Source organism: Diceros bicornis, chromosome 38 (genome assembly GCF_020826845.1).
Source record: "Diceros bicornis minor isolate mBicDic1 chromosome 38, mDicBic1.mat.cur, whole genome shotgun sequence".
Lineage (NCBI taxonomy): Eukaryota > Metazoa > Chordata > Mammalia > Perissodactyla > Rhinocerotidae > Diceros > Diceros bicornis.
Window position 1 is genome coordinate 22,209,704 of NC_080777.1, and position 25,241 is coordinate 22,234,944.

The 25,241-nt window shown below is 40.3% G+C and overlaps 1 long non-coding RNA gene across 3 annotated transcripts in view; it reads right to left on the minus strand.

Annotated features, from left to right (window-relative positions):
• Positions 1-1,097: 1,097 nt before the first annotated feature.
• The window catches only part of LOC131399453 (uncharacterized), a 43,819-nt gene continuing 19,675 nt past the window's right edge, over positions 1,098-25,241 (minus strand). For 2 of the 3 annotated variants that reach the window (XR_009217131.1, XR_009217130.1), the window contains 2 exons: positions 8,105-8,270; positions 1,098-6,084 (listed from right to left, as the gene is read on the minus strand). This is a non-coding gene — a long non-coding RNA (uncharacterized LOC131399453). The remainder of the gene's footprint in view (positions 6,085-8,104; positions 8,271-25,241) is intronic. The other variant, XR_009217132.1, reaches the window with a different exon arrangement.

Below are 25,241 nucleotides of genomic sequence, written 5' to 3' on the forward strand. Positions count from 1 at the left end.
CTGAGCCATTAACTTGGCTTGCAAAGTTTATTGCACAAACTCTGTTAATTCATAGTATAATGGAAGCTGTGCACAAAAATAATTGTCTTTAAACTTAAATGACTAAAATATTTTTTTCTTTTCATCAGATGCCCTATCTGTAGCAAATGAACTCAGTTTTTATTGCTTTTAAGGTGATGGAAATTTTCTATCTCTTGATCTTGGTGGTAGTTACAATGTTTAAAAGTTACATTTGTCTCTTTTCCTCCCAGGCTGCCTGAGGATCAATTTCCATTATGAATGACACAGTAGCTATCTGGACCAAGTGTTACCAAACCAGGTTCATTTTGCCCACCCCGCAATTATATCAATCACCAAGACTACGAGTTTCCAAAGACAAACGATTTAATCACAAAGCAGCCAAGAAAGGAGGTGGAGAATGAATCTCAGATCCGCTTCCCTGAAAATGGGGACTCAGGAATATTTATGGAGCACGAGGCAAGGTGGTCTGAAGTGTGGGAATAGATGATTGGAGGTGAGGAGAAGTGAGGTGATTGATGATCTGCGCAAGCACAGTCCAGCTTCGTGCCTCTTCATGGGACGCATGTTCACAAAATGGCAGAATTACTGTGATCTGAGGGTGGAGTTTTTAGCCTCTTGATGTAAAAAAGGTAACTTTTCGGGCACCTGCACAGGCCCAGCTGATGAGTTAGTGGTCTCAACCAGCCTGAAGTGGACAAGGGGGTCCTTATTCCTGAAAAACAGCTCAAACATCTGTCACCATGGTGACCCAGGCACCAGGGAGATGTTATCTATAGGAACCTAGTGGGAGCCGGATAATATATTGCCTAAGCAGCACAGCTAACAATGGGGTAGGCAAACAACGAAAAGCTATAATTAGTAATCAGAAAAATAAAAAAAAAAAAAACTTCAGTTACTAGCTACCTAATCACTAATGGCTAACTGTTTACCGGTTTCACAGGAAGTTCATGACCAACTGGCTACTTTAGTGGAAACAAATGGTCATCAATGTCCTTCACCCTGGGAAGGCAACAGTACTTACGACAGAAATTCGGGAAAAACTAGCCAAAGTGTACAAGACCACACCAGACGTCAGCTTTGTATTTGGATTCAGAACCCATTCTGGTGGTGGGAAGACAACTGGCTTTGGCATGATTTCTGATTCCTTGGATTATGCAGAGAAAAATGAACCCAAACATAGACTTGCAAGGCATGGCCTGTATGAGAAGAAAAAGACCTCAAGAAAACAGCGAAAAGAACACAAGAACAGAATGAAGAAAGTCAGGGGACTGCGAAAGCTAGTATCAGTGCTGGCAAAGAGTGAACTGGAGATTGGACAACAGAAGGAGGAAAGATTCTGCGGTGACTTTACCTGTGGTGACTGTGCAGATTTTTCATGAGAGGATTAATCAACTACGAACTTTAAAAAAAGTTACATTTGTAAAAAGTTACAAGGCTATACACTCAAAATTTGAATTTTTTTTACCATACGCTAATTATACATCAGGAAGAACATGTTCAAATCCAGAGCAGCTAGATCTTTGCAGAATTAACCTGGGTCTCAGTTTTCACATATATAAAATAGTGATAACAATGCTACCTTCACCTCATGGTTATATCATTTATGTAGCCAAGTGAAGAGCTATTTGTTGGACAATAAAAATTATGCCAACACCAGGTGCCACTGAACTTAAGAAAAAAAGCTTAAGAGCATTTTGATTATTTTCAATTGCTTGGAAATCTGCATAGTTATCATTTCCTCCCTGCCTCCTCTCCTGGCCAAGGTAGTACGTATTACTCCAGCCCACTCCAATCGCTATTCAGCCAAGAAGACCCTGGCCTGGCAGCTGTCGTACCCTTGAGATTTGAGGCTGCTCTGCTGGAGGGCTGACGCCACACTCTGAATACTGGGCAGGGCACCAGGAACCTTTAGTTTCCCTTTTCAGAAAGCCAGCATTGACTTCCTGAGCCTACTTTTAGTTATAACACTGACCTGTAATAGAAAACCCCTTTTACCCCAAGGCTGGTGTCCTAAATGGTTCTCCCGGTCTTGCTTCTTGTATTCTCATTCCTTTGTCCAAAAGAGAAAGAGAATGAAACCTAAGCTGGATGGCTACTCTGGTGACAAAGCTTCTCTCCTTTATTTTGAAAATGGGAACTACTGTAAAGGCCATTTGGGGCTGAATGCTAAAGATTATGTTTTAGGCTTTAATATAGAGATTTACAGTCACATTCTGATGACTAATATTAAAGACATTTTTTTCTTAAGAAAACATGTCCTATTCCCCTCGGCAAAGTTAAACAAAAATTTACATATAATAGAACAAGACTTAAGAATCATGCAGTGTTTTCTTCACAGAGAGCAAACATTTTAAACCAAATCAGTTTGTAAGATAAGCTACTCTTAAGCACTTTCCTTTGAGCAAGATAAATGTGTCTTCATACCGCAGTCAGTCCTTACAGAACAACTTCCACACTGGATGCTTTAACAATATTTTCAAAACAGTTTTCCTAATCATCAGTTTAATTTTATGAACTGGCCAATTATGGCACACTGCCAGACACCATTACAATTTTCAGTAAATTATACTAAACTATTCTTGAAGCTAAAGCCAGAGGGCCAAAAATCTTTTTGCATAAATATATTAGTCTCATCAAAAAGACTAATTTTAAGATCATTTAAATCGGCTTATTTCCTAACATGGCATATACAAAATATCTTTAAAAGCTATTTAAATCATTTTTATCTTTCCTCAGCTACTGCTTCTATGGCTAGGAAATTGTATGAGTTATGCACGAATTAAAAATTAATATTAGGTAATATTTATTGAGTTCTTACTATACCAGGCACTATGCTAAATTAACTCATTTAATCCTCAGAAAAGTGCTATTTTAGATATATATATTATTATTAGCCCTGTTTCACAGATGAGGAAATGAAGACTCAGAGAAGGTAAGTAATTTGTCCAAAGTCACACAGCAGTCATTTTCATTCAGGCAGCATAGCTCCAGAGCGCATGCTTTTAACTCCACGATATACAGTATAACTGTACAGTAAATCATCTACAACTTACATACAACTTAGCAAGATAGTTTCTTGACAGATGAATCAAATAGCAAATTCAAAAGGCACAAAAACATCCATGTTTTGGCTTCCATTTTTTTCCCAGCACGTCATATCACCTTCTGGGGGACCCCCATGTGCTGGCACTGTTTCGGGAGCTGCACGAACAGAGAATAAGACAGACAAGAACCTTGTCCTCAATGAGCTTGCTTCTAGTAGGAGCAGGAAGAGACAGAGAATAAAACCGCAAACAAAAACTCAGAATCTGCTACGTGCTGTGAAGGAAAACTGACTAATACAACAGAAAGTACCTTCGAGACAAGATGAGGGTACTTAAGTAGAATGGTCTGGAAAGGGCTCTCTGAGGACGCGGCGTCTGAGTTTAAAAAAAGAATTGTGTTTATAAGACAATTGGAAGAAAGCAGCTATACAAAGAGTTGAGAGATTAGGATTCAGGCAGAGGAAATGACAAATTACAAAGGCCCAGTGACAGGAAAGCACTTAACTTGTGCAAAGCTGAAAGGAAAGAGAAGGTGACCCCTACGGCTAAAATCCAGTGAGCCAGCATTATCAGTGGAACATGCTGAGGTCAGACTGGTAGAAAAGCAAGCCAAGACACGGCCATTTAGGCAACGTGCAGATTTTATTCTAAGCACAACGGGAAACCGCTGGAGGGTTTCAAACAGGGTGACAGGGACCACTCTGGCTTACTTGTGGACCGTAGCAGAGACACCAGTAGAAGCAGGGAGGTGGGTTAGAAGGTTCTTGTTAACAATCTAAGTGAGAAGAGAGAGTCGCTTGAGTTACAGTAATATCAGTAGAGAAGGAAAGGAGTAAAAGGTTTATGAGAAATATTTTGGACATGTATTGACAGGTCTTTTGGCTAAAAGTGAGTAGATGGATGGTGGTGACATTTGCTGAGACTGAGGAGATCCAGAAAGGAACAGGATGGGAGCGGTGGTGCGGAGGTCGGGAGGAGAGGAGAACAGATTAAAGTTCTGTTTAGGATGTGTTGAGTTTGAAATGTTTAATTCATATCCAAATAGAGATTGTTTACGTAAATTTTTGAGTCTTTCTTCAGCCTTTGATTCTGACAACAGGACAGGGCATCCTGGCTGTAATTCGTGAGCTTAATATATATTTCCAATTATAGCATAAATAAAACCTGTACTTTAACCCAAGGGATAGTTAAGGTGGGTAGAAATTTAGTCTCCGTAGAATACAACTGCTCCAAGACAATGTTTTCATTATTTGAAACCCTTTAGATGATCTGGAAGGCTGAAATGTTTATGTAAAATAAAAGAGCTAATCTCCTGTATGTTCTGATCATTACCTGGAGTGGGCCTTTGGAGCCGCTCACCATGATGCTCCATTTCCTTAGTTATTCACTCTCCTACTCTCCTTGATGACTATTTCCTAACTGCTCCTCTGTCCCCAAACTTCTAACAGCTCCTTCTCAGACTCACCCAGCTGATGACCTTGTTCCTGCTTCAGAACTACCCACCTGTGTCTGTGCCCACATATCCTTCCTTCTCTCCAGTTACCATCTAGAAATGTCTGTACCCCTAGCAGAGGTAAACTAGATCCCCCTCTCCTGAGGCTGCACAAGGACTTTGCCCAGCATTTCTCCCCTCTCTCTCCTCTATCACCAATCCTTCCTTTCATGCTGGGCCTCTGGATCTTTCATATCTGCCCACGGACACTGTTATTTTTCGCTGCCTAAAAAAAAAGAATTTTGATCCCTACGTTTTCTGCCAGCTAGTCCTATTTCTTTGCTCCCCTCTGCAGCAAACTCCTAAAAATGCCTATATTCACCATCTCCAATTTCTCTCCTTCACCTCTTACTCTGTCTTAAGTTCACCACAAATTTTATCCCCACCACTCCTCTACTCAAGATTGCCAATAATCCAGTAGTTGAAGTTACTTGTCGTTTCTCAGTCGTCATGTTGCTTAACTGCAGTATATATAATACAAGTGATTACTCTCTCCTCTTTGAAATATTTTATTTCTCTTGACTTCCAGGACACCAACTCTCTTGATTTCTTCCTACCACATCGCCACCCTTTCTCAGGTTCCTTTATAGATTCCTCTTCTCTCCAACCTCTTAGCCTCAGAAGGCCTCTTTACCTACACTGATTCCCTTAGTGATGGCCTTGAATACTATCCACATGATGTCAACTCCCAAATATTTATCTCCCTCCCAAATCTCTTTCTGGACTTTTATATCCAACGTCCTGCTCAACATCTTCACTTAGATGTCTGAAAGGCATCTTATATCTAACACGGCCAGCAGTGAGCACCACTTCCAAAACCTTATCCTCTCCCCTGCAAACCCTTATGGCTATTGATGGCAACTCCATCCTGCCAATTGCTCAAGCCAAAAAGCTAGCATCATTCTTGATGCCTCGTTTTCTCTTATACTCCACACCCAACCCATTGTTATCTTCATCTGACAGCTGAAGACCTGAGGCCTAGAAAAGCTAAGTGACTTGCACAGGATTCCTCAACTAGCAAGAGACTGCTGAGATTCAAATCCACTTCTCTCCAGCACTAAAGTCTGTACCAAAGAGTGAACAACTCACCTTCGTGTAGCTTGAATATTAGTCTGAAAATGAGTCATCCAGCCAACCACTAGAATAGGAAAGGAATATATGTGATTTCTGCAAATATTCCAGTGGTTCTCTGAGGTGACTGAGTTGTAACTCTAAACTGATATATTGTCTATAATACATTGCACTTTCACAGCTGGTAAAGGAAATCTGTTTTGCAGTTTTGTGAGCGTACTGACATAAGAACAATTTATCAAACATTTAGTAGGGGCCTCTTTTCCTCTCTGTCTTTAGATAAAATCAGCAGGCACAAAACCTTCCTTACCACATTGTCTAGAATTCAGATGAGCAGATTTTCCAATGCTTTTACCAGAAGTGACAGTCAAGGACGTCCTCCGATCTTCCTTTCTTTGACCCCATCTCTTTTCATGTGGCTTTCCGAGTTTGGCAATTGTTGACAGATTTATGAAGCTGCAGGAAGACGTTGATGACCCCATTCCATTCTTCCTTCCCTCCGTAATTCTCAAACACAGCATTATCAGATTTGCCTCAAAGATGCTATCTGTCTAAACTGTTTTGATTCTCTGCCCCCAATGTTTTTGTTACACACACGCTACATGATGTCAGGACCCATCATTTTCAGAAAAGAGCTTGGAGAAGCCACTTAGTTCACTGCACATAAACATTGTTTACAACTGTTATACTGGATCAGCTCCTCTCATGGAGATGACTTGCAGAGTATTTAGTGGCTTCTCTAAAGTTCTTGCAGCATTTTCGTTTTAAATCTCAATATTTAGCTTCATGATCCTTTATGCTTTTAGGAGATAGTGGCCTATATCTTTTAGGAATGGCAGTGGGATATAGGGAGAATAAGTTTACATGACAGTCATTTTCATCACTCAAAATTCTCCTTCTATGATGTATTGCAAAGATTGACAATATTTTTGTCATGATTTTTAAATAATCTAACAATTTCTCCATTCCCGCACTAAAAGAAACTGTCATCTCTACTCCTTCCTTACTGTGTTTTGAATTTGCTCATTCGCCCCTGAGAACAATACATCTCTGTTAAAGCCACAGTGGGCTGGCTGCTATTCTTTACTTTCTGATGTGAGGAAGGAGTCAAATCCAACAATTCCTTAAACCTACTGCTAAAAGAAAACAAACTGCAAGAACCTGTATGTGCACACTCTCTTTTTGAATTCTCCCACCATTAGTTGCATTGAATTGTACTTGTCATGGTCACTCTTTCTCAGTTATCGATGCTATCTAAAATACAGGATAGACTCTTACCAAAAGCTTGGATTAAGAAGGTGAACTGGCCCAAATATTTCAGGGTACATTTATCAAATATTAACTATGTAGGCAATCAGAACTACTGATTGTCCAATCCAACCAGTCCAGTCCAATTGGTCCAATGCCCCTAAACAACTGTCTTTATCCCCCAACAGGACCACATTCAAAACCATGGAGTGTTGCCTCAAGTCTCATAGCTTCCCCGTTGTCCTCATTTCCATCCTCATCAAGGTTCTTATGGGAAGCATCTCTGTCATTCATTCCTCTCCCTGGCCTTGCTTTCACATGCTGCTCACAGTGAAGCTTGGAGCAAGCAAAGAACTTTCTCTGAACCATTCAACGTAACTGCCATTGTGGTGTGACCCTGTTAGAAGCTATAGGCCATAGAGAAGCCTTTGCTGCCTCTCATCTTCCTTGTTTTATATCTTTAAACACTTGACAATCCTATTAGAGAAGAAGCACCCTCCCTCCCCACAATCTCTTTTTCTATTTTTCCTTACATCGCACTTCTGAGATAGTCCTTGAGAACTCCTCTTTAGTGTATCTTTGTACTTAAGTCCATTTTATATAGTACTAAGATATTTTTGCTCATCACGTTTTAAACTGGACACGGTAAGTGTAATGTCTAAGGATAATGATGAAAATGGAAGAAAGTTTTGGTTAATCTATAGTCTAATAACCATGGAGATTCCATTTTTATAAAATATAGTAAAATAAAGAGAATTCCTAAAGAGAAGTAACTTAGAAAATAGAATGAATAGAATAGAGTCTAAATTAATATCATGGGGTAACAGATAAAGTTTAGAACTTGATGAAAGTCAACCCAACACCATATCCCTTATGATACAGGACTTCAAGTCTACTGGAGAAAGGCCAGTTCAAATTTGCACAGAGCTTAAGACTCCAATTGCTTTTCATTGTGATGTTCAACATTATTAGAACATATCTCATCACTGAACTACTCTTGATGAAGAATTTAGGTGTTTGAACCGGTGACTTAGCCTCAATGGAAGGGCCTGGACTCTCGTGGGGAGGGCCTGGCTATAGACACTGTACTGTATGTATCTGACTCAGCTACTATAGCACATAGATGTACCTCGGGATTAATGGCTGAGACTGTAACGATAAAATCAAACCCTGTAACACTGGGAGGTCAGAGCTACAGGGTCTTGCGGCAAACATAGCTGATACTTACCCTGGACACAGAGACTTTGCTTTTCCCTGCACTCCGAGAAACTACTGTCTGATCAGAAGAGACATCACTGCCGCAATAAATGAAGACAGCATCTAATCTCTTGTTTCCACAGCAACGCTGTATGGCAGTGACCACACATTCTCCAAGAAGAGAAACTCTGAACCATCTGCAACAAGACTATCATTTCTGTACTAAATCATAAATCATCAAAAACCCAGTCAAACCATGCTTTCATAACAACAATTTAAATTTCAATCCCAGAAAGAAAAGGTAATAATTCCCCTTATAAGCATTAAAAGAAACTTCCAGAAAAAGATAATAGCTACTGCTTAAAATAATTTATTTTTATAGAATGAACTATAATTTATACCCTAGCAAAAGGATAAAATTTCCTAAATTAAAAGTCAAATGGAAAGATAATTATCATCATATCTACAAATAATATTTTTTTGCACCTGTTCTCATGATCATGTGTTAATTTGTAGACAATGTATAAATATCAAATCATAAATCAACTTCCTTATGTGGAAAAAAAAATACTAAGAGAAAAGAGTAGTAATTTTTCCTGGATTTTTTCACTGGTTGGAAGGATAGACAGGCTAGATTCTAAGTTATTGCTAATTTAAAAATTTATGCATTAGGCATGAAATTTATTAACTTATGCATATTACGCTTTAGTTTCTTAGAAGGCTTCCCCCAACCGGGAGGTCTTCTCTTACTTTGAGGCAGGAGCACTTCCTACTTTTCACTTTGGTTACGAGATCCCTGATAACACCACGCATCACTACCAGGACAAGTACTAGCCCTAGGAAATGTCATCGAGTTTTCTAATTTGGGATGATCCAAATGCCCAATTATTAATATGCACCAGCTGTTTGCAGTGGGAGTTCATGGGACAGTACTTGGCCTGCTGGCCCAGGTCTCAATGTTTAAGTTCAGTAGCATCAATGTAACTTGCCAACACAAAGTACTTCCAGCTGTGGTCACATGCTCCCTCCTCTACACCCACTCTGTAGCTTGAGGTCCCTGATATTGACACCAATTCACACAAACTGTGCAAAAGGGGTCACCTTTTATTTCCCCTTAGAGAAATGTTGAAGTAAGACATGCATAGCTTTGAGGAGGAGGCAGGTGCACAGTCAAGCTCATGGAGAGGATTTATGACCACAGATGTTGTCCACGAGAGCTGGCTGTAGATCATCAACAGAACACACTGACGAGGCTCCAGCCCAGCACAGATACGCTTTACAACTATCATATGATACGGAAAAATCATACCCATGAAGTGAAATGGATACAATGTTAACCAAGGGATCAAGGTTAAGACCACCAGAGATAAGCCACATTATATCATGTACCCCCTGATATAATGCAATGAGAACAACCCCTCACCTTGTGCTATGCTTCGCAAAAATCTAATACTCCAGTGTAATCATAAGAAAACATCAGACAAACCCAAAATGAGGGACATTTTACATAATGCCAAACAAGAACTCTTTAAAAGTCTCAAAGTCATGAATGGCAAGGAAAGACTAAGTGATTGTCACAGACGAGGAGACTAAGGAGATGAAGATTAAATGCAATATGGTAGGCTAGGTTGGATACTGACAGAAAAAAAGACATTTGTGGGAGAAACTGGTAAAATCCAAATAAAGCCTGTAGTTTAGTTAATAACACTGTACCGATGTTAATTATTTCTTAGTTTTGACAAATACATCGTGATTATATAAGATGTTAACATTAGGTGATACTGGTTAAGGAGTAAACAGGAACTCTCTGTTCTAGCTTTGCAATCTTTCTGTAAATCTAAAATTATTCCAAAATAAAAAATTTACTTAAAAATACTATTAAAGTATTATTAAATGTTACCAAATGCCAGAGACCAAGAAACAGGATGTATGTTAATCTCCTGAGATTCACACAAGAAGATGTTGCAAACTTGGTACCTAAGACCTAAGATTCTTCTCTCCTTCCTTATAGACAGCTGGACGCAATTTAATAATATCACCAGTATGCCAGCAACATATCTTTAAATTTTAATAACCTGGCTAAAATTAAGCATATTCCAGGCAGAATAAAATAAAAAATTGAAAATTCCCAAATTTCTTAAAACCCCACTTGACTGACTGGTTTTTAATCTTTCAACATACTTTATACAAAGAAAGAAAAGAGCTACTTTTTAAATGTTAAATTTGCTTACCTAGTAAAGCCAATCTTTCCATTTCTGTATATAAATTTTTAATAGAGCATCAAATTTGACAAGGCACATTTCACCTGTAAGAACTATTTATCTAGCTTGCACATTGACTGTTTAGTATGTTTTGTATTATGGTATGACACCATTTTTGTTCAAAGGGTGTGAGTGTGAGGCTAAGGACAGTAGTCTGCAAAGATACATATCAACAGTGGTATAACAGAGACAGCAAGCTGACCTTCAAAGATCCACGCTCTCCTTCTCCATTGTAAAGTTGCTGCTGGGAAGTGAATAATTTCCAAGCCTCTTTTCCTCTAAGCGAAGCTATGTAACTAGTTTGGATCCATATAAAGTGAATGGAAGTAATGTGTATCACTTCTAGGCCAAAGAGTTTAAGAAATCATAGTGTTTCCTCCACACTCTCTTTGCTTTCCATGACGACAATAGAAGCCACAGTAGAGACTGTTACATCACAAAATGAAGTGGTCTAGATCCCTGAGACTTGGAAGAAAGCTGCTTAGAAAAGCTTCTGACAAAGACTGTAGAGTCTTTGTACGAGCAAGAAATAAACATATACTAAGTCAGCCTATTGGGATTTGTGAGTGGTTTGCTAGACCTGCCAACCATGTTGTCTAATACAAATGGTTATCTATGGACAATAGAATTATAAGGTATTTTTATCTTCTTTTCCATTTTTCACTATATTTCTAATTTTTCACATGAGCATACACCATTTTCAATTAGGAAAATAGTTCCAATGTGGGGAAAAAAGAATGAATTATTTAATCTTTCAATCTCGATAATCTTCCTCTTACTTCTTGTGACTTGGAAAAAGTTACTTCTTTCTACCAGATAAAAAATGTTTTTTCTCTTTAAGATAAAGTGATGTGGAAATGCTAATAAGTGCTGTGCTGTGTTTTAGACACAGTATCACAAATACAGCATCACAGTGCAGATGTACACGTCATTTTAAGAATATTGATTACTCAGATGCATGACAACCAGATGCCAAAATGATATAAAGATTCCAGCAGAGGTGAGACCTCAGAAAAATTAAAGGTCATAGAAACAACAATCTCCTTTAACCAGGGGGCACTCATTACTTGTGTTTTTATGTCCCCATCATACTTTTTTTAAAATCGTGTTTAAAACAAAAGCAAAACCAACAAAATAAAACTAAGCTTTTACTCCACAAATATTTCATTATTTTATGCCTTTATCTCAGGTATAATGATATAACAACCCTGGCACAGACCTGCAATTCTCACCTAACATCCACGTACTTCTTCACAACTCCAGTCCTGCTAGAGATGGGCGGGCTGTATTATCAGCTCTGACCAAAAAATTGGGAGCAGAAGTAATGTGTGTCACTTTCAGACTGAGGCAGAGAAAAGTCCCAGATTTTCGTCCCCTGCCTCAGTGAATGTGGAAAACTAGTGCTGAGATGATGGAGTCAAGATGAATCCTTGAATCATTGCTTAAAGTCAGCTTCCGGAAACCTGCCAGGCACACTAAAGACTTCCATATGTCAATATATTGAGATTTCTGTGTTAATTTGTTACTTAGCCTCTCAGACTAATACAGCACCTTCACACTTTCTCTCTTCTTTGAATTCCACAGCATTTCAATCCATTTACTACAAAGGTGTTTACCTCTATGTAAGCTTTAGGCATTGTTATTTAAACAAAGTCTTTGCTGAGTTAGACAAGTGTATTCTTGAGACCTCTCATTCATTGCCTTATGGAAAGCATGGTATAAAAGTTTTGGGTCTTAAAACATAACCACACATGGGGTTAGCCTATTGGCGTAGCGGTTAAGTTCGCATGCTCTGCTTCAGCAGCCCAGGGTTCACGGGTTCAGATCCCAGGCATGGACCTATGCTTATCATAGCTTATCAAACCATGCTGTGGCAGCATCCCATATAAGTAGAGGAAGATGGCCACGGATGCTAGCCCAGGGCCAATCTTCCTCAGCAAAAAAGAGGAGGATTGGCAACAGATGTTAGCTCAGGGCTGACCTTCCTTAAAAAAATAAATAAATAAATAACAGCACGTCACAGACTATTATTTAAATTCATGAACATAAAAGAGACACTGGCAATGTGCACCTACAGGAAACAAAACAAAAAAGAAACAAGAGAACTGGTTAATTCTATCTCCTTTTTCTCTGTCAGCTACATTGAAGAGGCCTAAGTGTCATTTGCTCATTTAAGGACAATACATACAAGGAGTACCGGAAACCAGTTTCTTTGCGTTAAAATAAAAATACACGATAAGATAAAAGTATCTTAGATTTATCTAAGTAACAGCACTCAGTGCCAAGGAGGACTGTGGATGAGGTAAAATCTTATCAACTACAACCAAGAGAACAAGGAGAAACCTTAGCATAACTCCAGTAAATGCAAATGTGTATGTTAATTACCAATACATCTCACTTAGCTGACCGAGTCAGTATGTTCGGAATCCGAGTCATTCAGCTCTGCACTGCCTCAGTGAAGCTGGAGAGGTTGTCGTGGAAGCTCACTTAGGTCTCCCAGGACAACCAAAAACATAAGCCCTTGCCCATCATCTTGATGCATTCCTGAAGAAATGCAAATCCTATTTAAAACAGCACAAAGGCCCAGTGAACTGCGACACATATATTCAGATGGACGTAAGACTACATTTTCCAGTTGAGCACCTTCTCATCACATAAATTCCTCAAGACTTGAACTACATACCTTTCTCAGCACAGAAGAGTTATGCTTAACTATTTGCAGTGGAACAGTGACTTTCAGGATGGAGTGGGGAGTGAGACAGCAGAAGGTGAGAGGAGGCATACTAAAACCGCCAAGGGAGAAGGTTCAAACTGGCTCACTTCCCCACCCCAGTCACCTTGGACTCTGATGAGCTCTGAGTCTTAGGACCTAGTGGGGGGTGGGGGGAGGGGCAGGTGGTAAGGGCTCAGCGACCTGCTCCGTCTCCACACCCTCCCCCATTTGGAACCCCTGAAACGAAGAAAAACATGTTTCTTTTCTGTCAAATTTTTTAAAGGTAGACTCTTGCGAGAACACATACAAACAAAATATTCAGCAGAACAGTCTCGATGTTCCTGATGAGACTGAACAGTGTTTCCTGAGCGTTCTCCTCCATGTCTTTGTCATCTCAGAGCAGAACTATTTGTTCCGACTTTCTCACTCGACTTTCCCTTTCTAGATAACAGCATGTCTCACAATACTGAATGGTACTAGAAGGATTAGGCTGGAAATCTCTGGTGGATGGCTTCACGGAGTATTAATGCAAATGCAGAATTTAATATTATTGTCTAAAGACAATGCTCTGTATCCCCTCAAAATTTTCTTTTCTTCACAAAATTTTACTCTTTCATGGAAATAAATTAATGCCTGCCTATGGATGCAGTGTAGTATCAACATCTGTCAGGATGCAGTGTAGTATCAACATCTGTCAGAAACATTTAACCAATTTTATTTGATTCAATGGTATAATTTGACTCTCGGGCTTCCAATCCTATTGATTCAACTTCAAAAATATCTTACATTATACTTCTCCTCTACCTACTACTGGAGCGGCAGACCCAACTCATCACCTCTTATGAGAGCATCATCTTCAGACCACCGACCCATCAGGCTACACAAGTAGTTCCCCCCACCTTATCCATGGTTTCACTTTCCACAGTTTTAGTTACCCGTAGTCAACCGTGGTCCAGAAGTAGATGATCCTCCCTCTGTTGCACCCCCAGAAGGTCAGCAGTAGCCTAAAGCTACCTTACGACGCCCACGTCATTCGCCTCACTTCATCTCATCACGTAGGCATTGTATCATCTCACATCAGCACAAGAGGAAGGGTGCGTACAGTACAACAAGACATTTTGAGAGAGAGAGAAACCACATTCACATGACTTTTATTACAGTATACTGTTATAATTGTTCTATTTTATTATTAGTTATTGTTGTTAATCTCTTACTATGCCTAATTTATAAATTAAACTTTATCGTAGGCATGAATGTATAGGAAAAACATTGTATACGTAGGGTTCAGTGCTATCTTCAGTTTCAGGCACCCACTGGGGGTCTTGGAACATATCCCTACATACACCCGGGGGGACTACTGTACCATAAAATGTTTTGCTCTTCAATCCAAATCTCATCGTGTTATATCAGATTAAAATCTATTGTTGCTTCTGCATGACCTTAAAGACAAAGTCTAAACTTAGTTTTACAAAACACCTTTCACAAGCTTTAGTCTCAATTCATGCAACTCCCCACTGTGTGTAGTATTCTCTCATCTCAGCGAATTCATTAGATTTTTGAAAATTATTCCCAAATACATCAGGACTTTCTGTGACTTCACACATGCCATCTATTATGCTTAGAATGCCTTCCCCCAACTTCTTTACTAAAAAAATAAAAATAAATTTTCCTATTGGCCCCTCAAGAACCAACTCACATTATACCTTCTCTTCAAAGTGTTTTGGTTATCTGTTGCTGTGTAGTAAGTTACTGTAAAACACAGCCACTTTTAAAACAACAAACATTTATTATCTCGCAGTTTCTATGGTCAGGAATTTGGGTGGAGCTTAATTGGTGGTTCCAACAGCAGGAATCGCATGCAGTCAAGACGTTGGCAGGGGCTGCAGGGATCTGAAGGCTTAACTGGCTGGAGAATCCACTTCCAAGATGGCTCCCTCACATGGCTATTGGCAAGATGTCTCAGTTCCTCACAACACGGACCTCTCCTTAGGGCTGCCTAAGAGTTCTAACGACATGACCACAAATGCACGTGCATACACACACACACACACACAACGATGAGAGTGTTTCTTGAGAAATAAAGAAAAGTTTGGTTGTGTAGTTTATTAGCATTCATCTACCTCAACAGAAAAAGGCAGATTTCTCTCCATCTCATTCCATCCCTCTGAACATCCCTTCAGGGGTTCAACAGAGGTTCTAAAATATCTAAGGGTAATTTGTTTTGAATTTCATGTTTTAAATGTAGATCTAGTTATATTATTTCCCTACTTAAAACTCTGGGATGAAGCTCTATCATTTTTGAGGATGAAGTCCAAACTCCTTATCACGACATAGAAATCTTTCTATCATCTGGCCTCTGCATTGATCTCCATCCTCATCTGTGCCATCTCTTAATCAACACGATTATTTGTTTAGAGCCTACCGTAAGCCAGCCATTGTTCTAGAAGCTAGGTACACAGTCAGGGATGATATTTAAAATATCTAGCAACTAGTATAACATTACATAGACCACTTAGAAGGGATACCCAACCAACAGACACCAACTAGAAACAACTGATAAAGCTTCACCACTGTGTATTATCAGGATATCAATCTGAATACAGCAATAAATACAACAGAGCCCCCACCTGCAAAGAGTTTACATTTTTTCTAATGGGAAGGGAGATAATCAATAAAACATTAACAAATTATTAAGAAAATGTCAAGTACAAGGGTATGAAGAAGAGAAAATGTCATCTCAGGAGGTGATGTTTGAGTTGAGATCTGAATAAATAAGACGTAACAAGTTTAAGGATGCCTCCCCACAAAAGATACATCCATCTCCTAACCCCCAGAACCTGTGAACGTTGACCGTATTTGGACAAAGGGTCTTTATAGAGGTGATTAAGTTAGGATCTTGAAATAAGGAGGTCATTCTGCACTATCCAGGTAGGCCCTAAATCCAAAGACACTTGTCCTTATAAGAGAAAGGCAGATGGAGCTTTGAGACAGAAAGGAGAAGACGCACACACACACACAGAGGAGGAGGTGACAGACAGAGGCAGAGATCGGAGTGACGCGGCCACAAGTCAAGGAATGCTGAGAGCCACCAGAGTTGGAAGAGGCAAAGAATGGATTCTCCCCGTCCTAGACAGCTCAGGCTGCCACAATAAAATACCATAGACTGGGTGGTTTAAACAACAAACATTTAGTTCTCAGAGTTCTAGAGGCCGGGAAATTCAAGATCAAGGTGCTGGCCAATTCAGTTCCCCAGTGAAGGCTCTCGTCTTGGATCGCAGACAGCCATCTTCTCTGTTGTTTCAAGTCACACAGTTCATAGTAATTTGTTACAGCAATCCTAGGAAACTAATACAGAGAGCAACTATGAATTCTAAAAACTACATTCTAATCAGAAGGGACAGCAAGTGAAAACTTTCAAGATCATCTATAGAGAATATACCACTTATCAAAAGAACAAGAAAGAAGGTCTGGGGTAAATGTACCATGTTCATTAAGATGCCAATTTTCTCCAAAGTAGTCTATAAATCCAATGCTATTTCAATCATTATCCCAAAAAGACTTCTCATAGAACTTTACAAATGCATTTTAAAATTTATATGAAAGATCTTAGCCAAGACAATTCTGAAAAATAAAAGAACAATAAGGTGTAGTATTTGCTTAACACATAGTCTTGGGGGCCAGCCCCATGGCATAGGGTTAAGTGCACACACTCCGCTGCTGGCAGCCCAGGTTCAGATCCCAGGCACGCACCGATGCACCGCTTGTCAGGCCATGCTGTGGCAGCATCCCATATAAAGTGGAGGAAGATAGGCACAGATGCTAGCCCAGGGTCAGTCTTCCTCAGCAAAAAGAGAAGGATTGGCATGGATGTTAGCTCAGGGCTGATCTTCTTCAAAATAAAAAATATATATAGTCTTACCATAAAGTTATAGTAATTAAGAGAATATGATATTGCTCTAAGGATAGAGAAATAAATCAATAGAACTTAATTTGAAAACCTAGAAATACACCTACATTTGCATAGAGAGAAAAATAAACAAATATATTTTATATATATACACACACCCACACACACACACACACGAAAAGTAAACAAAGCTAGCATTTTAGATCAGAACAACAAAGAAAATTTATTAATAAATAGCGCAGGCACACACTCACACACAAATAGATCCTTACCTTATATTATATATAAAAGTAAATCCCAAGTAGATTAAAAAACTAAATATAGAAAATCAAACCTTACAAAATAAAAAAATATATATATTGAAAAATATCTTTATAACCTCAGAGTTGAAAAGATTTTCTTAAATAAGACCCCAAAATCCAGAACTGTAAAGAAAAATACTTTGTAAATTCAACTACTTCAAATATTTAAAGATAATATTAAAATAGTGAAATGAAAAGGCTCAGAGTAGAATTAATTTGGAATTTGTATAACTGACAAAGACTAAGTATCCAGAATATATAAAGAACACCTACAAAACCAATAAGAAAAAGACAAACAACTAAATGGAAAAATGAGAAAAGGACCAGATCATTCATAGAAAACAAAAACCAGGGCTGGCCCCGTGGCGTAGCAGTTAAGTGCGCGTGCTCCGATACTGGCGGCCTGGGTTCGGATCCCAGGCGCACACCGATGCACCGCTTCTCTGGCCATGCTGAGGCCACGTCCCACATACAGCAACTAGAAGGATGTGCGACTATGGCATACAACTATCTACTGGGGCTTTGGGGGAAAAAAAGGAGGATTGGCAATAGATGTTAGCCCAGGGCCAGTCTTCCTCAGCAAAAACAGGAGGATTGGCATGGATGTTAGCTCAGGGGTGATCTTCCTCACACACAAAAAAAAGAAAACAAAAACCAAAGTTGCTAATAAATGTAGGAAAAGATGTTCAACCTTGCTAGTAATCATAGAAATGAAAACTAAAATTACAATGAGATATTTTAAACATATAAGGTTGGGGAAAAAAATTAAAAGGAGCGATAATAACAAGGGTTTGTGAAAATCAGAGAAATGGGAACTCTGATGAACTACTGATGGGAGCACAAGTTGATACAAGCACTTTGGAAGTGTGTGAAAGATGTGTTTACCATGCGACCACAAAATCCCACTCCTCAGTATATATCTTAGAGCAGTGGTCCTAGGGTGTATGTGTGGCCTGGGGAACCCTGGAGGCTCCCTGAGACGCTTCTCTCAGGGAGTCTATAAGATCAAAGCTATTTTCACAACACTACTAAGATATGATTTGCTTTTCCACATTCATTCTTTCCCAAGCCCACAGTGCAGTTCTGCAGATGCTGCATGATGTATACACATCCTGAATGCCATAGTCGGGAGAATGGTGGCCTCCTGGGGGAGCAGGTGGAATGGTATCAGGGAGGGACCCACAGGGCAACAACCGTGTGTGCACCCTTTCCTTTCTTGACTTTTTTATTTCTAGTGACATAGGTATTCATATTGTTCTTGATACGGCTTACTATGTTACTATCCATGATAAATAAAAATCCAACACAGTTAAAAAGAATAATGAATTTATCAAGCATCGGGAAAAAGAAAAGGACCACATGGCACTGACTCATTTTCTGTCGCGTAACCTTGAGTAGACGGAAAACGCTCATCACTAGCTTTTCGCAATTCCCTTTCCCGGACCACATATTAAAGAGTTAAAGTCTCCTATTCTGTATTTACACAAAGAAACCATGTTTACCAGTCTCACATTGTTACATTTAAACAATAATCCTTATAGTAATTATAAATTCTTCTGCTACTGTCTATAGCTCTTTTGGGTCATAAAAATGAAAAGACTTTAAAGATAATAAGTAGCTCAGCAGAACAAAAAGTACAAAAGCCATGGATGAGAAGGGCCTAGATTTGGCCTTCAGCCATGCCTACTACTCACCGTCTGGCCCTGGGTAACTGACACATCTGTGAACCTCTCTCCTCCATTCCCTCCGTTATTTGCTAAATAGGAATAGTAATATTTCTTAGAGTTGTAAGTATACGGGGTGCCTGGTGAAGAGAGGATTCAAATTTTTTTTTAAGCCAGAAATGGCCTTTTAGGGTGGGAGATTTGCTTTTCTCTTTGGATTCGATGGTTAATCAATATAATCCTCCTTTCTCTCCTTTCAAAATATCCTTCACTCCCTTGCAGTGGCCCAGGGAAGGTTTGCAGTGGGCGCCCTCTTTCCCAGGTGCAGGCAACAAAGGATGCACTGACAAAGAGAGTTTAAATAACGAAGCCCACCTGCTGTTTACTAGCACCGTGTGCCGGCAATTCTAAATATGTCAATGCGAAATGCTCCTCCTCTGCTGCGTGGACCATTCCGCTGCCACCCCCTTGGTATGCCACTGCGTTTTTACACCCTTCTCCCTCTGCAGTACTCAGCAAAATTCTGACCGTGTTTAAACACAGCAGTCTGCTTGCTCTGTCTCTAACTCTGAAGCAGCTGAATGTGGCTGAAGAAAAACACACAACCGGGGTTGGCCCCGTGGCATAGCGGTTAAGCGCTCGCACTCCGCTGTTGGCGGCCCAGGTTTGGATCCCGGGCTCACACCGAGGCACCACTTGTCAGGCCATGCTGTGGCGGTGTCCCATATAAAAAAAAGTGGATGGAAGATAGGCACAGATGTTAGCCCAGGGCCAGTCTTCCTCAGCAAAAAAAAAAAAAAAAAGAGGAGGATTGGCATGGATGTTAGCTCAGGGCTGATCTTCCTCACAAAAAAAAAAAAACACACATACAACCAAGCTCACAATTCCATTTTATACTAATGACCTCAAATCTCAAATGGGCACTAAACACTGGTATTTCACTATACCTTCCTGGAATATTTGTTTTCCCACTATGCAAGATTACTATGTCACACCTTTTTCTTCCTTCTCAAATCTACAACACCCCTGCCCATTCCTCTCATTGTCAGCTGATGACCTGACTCATTCTTCATTAAGTAAGCAGAAGGACTGAGATGGGAATTCCCTCATCTTTCTACCATCAAATATACCATTTCTACCTGTAAAGCCTACCTTTCTGCCTCCTCCTCCAATAGATGAGGTGTTCCTGCTCCTATATGCTTCTCCACTTGTGCTTTGATCACATCCCCTATCACCTTTTCAGAGACTTGAGGCATACAATAACCTCCTTCCTCTCAGGTGATAATTATAAATAATGGGAGCATGGGGATGGATGGATGGAAGGATGGATGGATGGATGGATGGATGGATGGATGGATGGATGGATGGATGAGGAGAGAGACAGAAAGAGAATTATGTTCCCCTGATCACACCTTCTTGCAGCTACAACCCCATTATATTGTCTCCTTTCCCAGTAATACTTCTCAAGTTGATGTCTAAAGTCATTCTCTCCATTTCCTCACTTCCTAGCTTGTCATCAATCTGATCTAACTGGACTTTATCGCCACCATTCCACAGAAACTGTTAGCAAGATCAGCAAAAGCCTCCATCATGTCCAAACCAAGGTCACTTCTTTGTCCTCATCTTAAACTTTCAGCAGCACTCAGTTATTTTACTACTCTCTTCTCCTTGAAACATTTTCTCCTCTTGTGGCGCCACATTGTCTGGCATTCTTCCTGACTAACCATTCTTCCTGACTAACCTGACTAACTCAGCTCACTCACATCCTTAAATGCCACCCATACCCTTCGTTCTCACAAATCTGTATTTCCAGCTCTGACCTTTCCCCTGAACTCTGTCTAAAAGGCATTTATTTCAATGTTAACACGCCCAAAACTGAACTCTTGTTTTTCGCCCATATAGGTTCTTCCACCAGGTTCTCTCATTAGCAAATGACACTACAGCCCACCCAGTTGCTCAAGCCGGAAACCTAATAGTTCCTTTTTCTTCTTTTCTTCCTCATACCCCAAATTAAACCCATCAGCAGTCTTAACTCCAAAATATGTCCTAACTCTAACCATTTCTCTCCATTCTTTATCATGGTAGCCCAAGCCATCATCATCTTTCACCTGGGCTACTAAAATCGCCTCCTGCTTGCCCACCTATCATTCTTGCACCAAAAATTCTATATTCCATACAAAATCAAGCGTGGACTTTTAAAGTTGCAAATCAGATCACATTGTTCCCCTGGTGAAAATCCTCCAATGACTTTCCATTATCCCTAATATAAAACCCAAAACCTTCACCATGGCCTCGAAGCCCCTGCACTGTCTGGCTCATCTCTACCCACGTAATCCTATCTCATGTGGCTCTCCCCATTGCTCGATACCTTTCAGCAATATTGACCTTCTTTTTCTTCCCTGGATGTGATCCAGACTCTTCTCCTTAGAATGAGTTCAGAGCCCAAATGAGTTCAGAGCCCAGTTTGCCTGGGTGGTCTAGGTCTGAGTCTGTCATCCTGATGTCCTATCCACTTCTGTATTTGTCCCAGACTTATCTTTTGTTTTAAAACCAAGACTTATTAATAGTCACATTAAAATAAGCCAGGACAGGTTTGGTAGATCTCCACTTTGTCCTTCCAGCTACTGCCCTGGTCTTGTCTAATAGTGTGTGAGACACATGTGCTGTGAACTGAGCAGTCACTCTAAAGAACTGATTAAGGGCCGGCCCCGTGGCTTAGCGGTTAAGTGCGCGTGCTCCGCTACTGGCGGCCCGGGTTCGGATCCCGGGCGCGCACCGACGCACTGCTTCTCTGGCCACGCTGAGGCCGCGTCCCACATACAGCAACTAGAAGGATGTGCAACTATGATATACGACTATCTACTGGGGCTTTGGGGAAAAAAAAAAAAAAAAGGAGGAGGATTGGCAATAGATGTTAGCTCATAGCTGGTCTTCCTCACAAAAAAAAAAAAAAAAAAAAAAGAACTGATTAAATCTGAAAGGTGACCCTCAGTGAGCATCCTGTTTTCCAGACCCTTTCCAAAGGAAAGGTAACAAACAAGCACAGTTCTTCCTAAAACGAAGTGCACTGGATGGAAGAGGCCAGGGAGAGCCAACCCTTCCAGGTCTCTGTTGGTGTGGGAGATGCAGTAAACATCTCTGCCTCTGGTGGACAAACACCAGGAAGAAACGAACAAATCTCCCCCAAAAAGGCCATTTCTGGTGTACTAGCCAGTGGAGCAAGACCCTGGGTAATATCCCATGGACCACTGGACCTGCCTTGTGTGAGTGTAGGAGTCTCACTTAGCAGTGCTTCTGGGGTGAACCTGTGTTCCCGTTCTTTGGGAAACTAGTAAGGGAGGTCGGATTCTGAGCACAGGTTATGGCTGATGACTTTCGGCCCCGATTCAGCCCTGAGGAACCACTGTGTGGACTGGCAGCAACCACAGCAAAAGGGCATTTGCTCTGGTGCGCCCAGACTGCCTAGGCTTCAGAAGGGACACCCAGAGCAGCAACATCTGCAACAGCAGCTCAGAATAATGCATTCAGCATACTCTCCCAATTTTTTGGAGACAGAAACTTGGAACAACCTCATTAGACTGCGTAAGCAACCCTGGGGATCCATGGGGATATCTGGAGATGAGAAAGAAAAAAATGGGCTGCCACAGATTGTGATATAGAGATTTAGAGTCATAATCATTTTATAATAAATAGTGTGAGCATATTTTGAACTCTACTCTGGGTCATTTCACTTGTATGGTCTCCAAAACACATAATAAATCCGAACACACTCACTGCGTACCAGCTCACTCCTACAAAGCCCTTGATGCCATGATGTACACGCTGGGTAAACAGTAGCCAGTATCCCTGACTACCTAAGAGGCACCCAGACTATGTAAGATGCTGAGAATTTTACAAGAAGTGATAGACCCTGGTTTACACACTCTTAGAGTTTACATTCTACTTGTATTGTAACTTGAATACATACGAATTTGAATGACAGTAAAAGTCAGAATGAGAATAAGCCCAAAAGTAAGTATTCCTTTAATAAACACTACAGGAGTTCAATGAAAAGGGCAATATCTTTTTATATAAAAGTTCTCATGGGCCGGCCCCATGGCCTAGTGGTTAAGTTTGGCACACTCCGCTTCAGTGGCCCTGGTTCAGTTTCCAGGCACGGACCTACACCACTCGTTGGCGGCCATGCTGTGGTGGCAATCCACATACAAAATAGAGAAAGACTGGCACAGATGTTAGCTCAGGGCTAATAAGATTCCTAAGAAATCTTCCTTAGGAAAAAAAAATTATCAAGTTCATAATGGCAATAGGCTATGCAAATCTCCATCAATAAAACATAATGTTAACAACATCCCAAAAAAGAAGGTTGTAAGCACTAAGAACAAGTTTAATGTATTAATCTAGTTTCTTTTCCTCTAAAAATAAATCATTTACTGTTAGAATTTCAATTAAAGTACCTACTGAGAAAGAGTAGAAGCCTAGAAAAAATATGATGGCCATCCATTCAGGGCCCACAATGTTACACGTACCACAGTGAACTGCTCTGGCACTCAACCACATAGGACGAGAGCTATCTCACCAATGTCCCAGAGTTACAAAATTCAGGGTTGCTAATTTATGCAAATAGAACCAATAAAAGACTAATGTCAATGGACAGCTTGACATGAGAAATGTAATTGTCAGTTGATCTAAACAGTACACTTTCTTTTGGACACATGCTTCATGGAAACAAATTTTCAGATGAGCTTCGTGAGCACAGGCTCAGAATGGGGGGCAGGGCAGTTAATTTTATGATTTGAATATCTGATGACATCAGGTCTAACAACCTTATGGGTCCATCTCCTTAATAAGGAAAGAGTCACCAAACAGCCCCATAACTCACATTGAACTCCTAGAACATGGTCTGGCTCACAGAAAGCCTTCAGTATTTGTTGAACGAATGAATGCAAGTTCATGCGAACAGTGTTTGGATAATTATTGCCAAACCTTGTCTTTCTACTTTTCTACAATTTTTCCTGAAATGTTCCACATTGCGTTATTCTAATCAATACATTTTTTAAACGATATATTAATACCTTCAATCCTTTATAACCAAGATCCACTAGTAGGAAAGCCAATTGTTCTAAGAAGCAGGGGTTCTCAACCTCAGCGCTGTTGACATTTTGAACCAGGTCATTCTTTGTTGTGGGAGCTGTCCTGTGCACCATAGGACGTTTAGCAGCATCCCTGGCCTCTACCCACTAACTCCAGTAGCACATGCACACACTCCCTCCTGCGTTTCCTGTTACTACTGACCTCTGCAATGCATGAGGATATTTTGTCTCATGGTTTTCACATAGTTCACTGCCATAAGACTAAATAAAAAGAAGACTGGCTTGACGTGGGGTGGAAGGAGGGATTTGGGAGAGAAGACCAGCTAGGAACAGTTAAGCCAATCAAAAATGTCCCCGGGCATTGGCAACTATCCCCTGGGGACAAAATCAACCTCAGTTGAGAACCAGTTCTTTAAAGTGATATCACTGCTCGTATCTACTGAGTACTAATTTCAGAATTTAACAAAGACAATGTCACTGAGAGTTTTTAGAGTCTTCACTGTTGTTTCTCCTAAACTCCTAACCCCCAGGTATTGCCAAGGCCAACAGACCATTACACAGATATCCTATTACCAGGAGTGATTTCAAGGGAGAGGGAAAAGGAAATAATCTGAGAGGAAATTAAGATCCTCACTTCCCCCCCACCCCTATCCAAATAACACCACGAGTCCTTGGGGATACAGTGGATGCGGATGCTATTTTGTTAGCTGAGTCTTATCAGCACGCTCTGCCAGCTTTCAGGCAGGTATAAGCAGCTTTAAAGCAGGAATCAAGTTCCGAAAAGAAGATGAAGTTTGACTACAATGACCATTCCTCCTAACAAAGATTGATACAATTATATCAGTTTCTTTACAACCTACCTGCTTCTGGCTTATCTGTTCTAATACAAAGTTACCGGGAAGAACGAAAAGCACTAAGGAATTTTGAAAAGTCACGATTCTTGACTCACTGACACTACAAACAAAATGAAACCAGGGGCCCACTTGCTTTCGCTACACTCAGTTAGTTGTCTGCTTACAAAAGTAGTTAGATAATGCATTAGTAAAGCCCACCCTATAGACAACATCTCTGACACTTGGGTCACCATGGTAACAGATGGGGTGCTCAAGTTTTTCAGGAACTGAGAGTCAACTCCTTGTGCAGTTCAGGTGGGTTGAGACCATCAACTCACCAACTGGGCCTGTGCAGATGATCAATAAATGACACTGACGTCAAAGAGGTAAAAACTCCA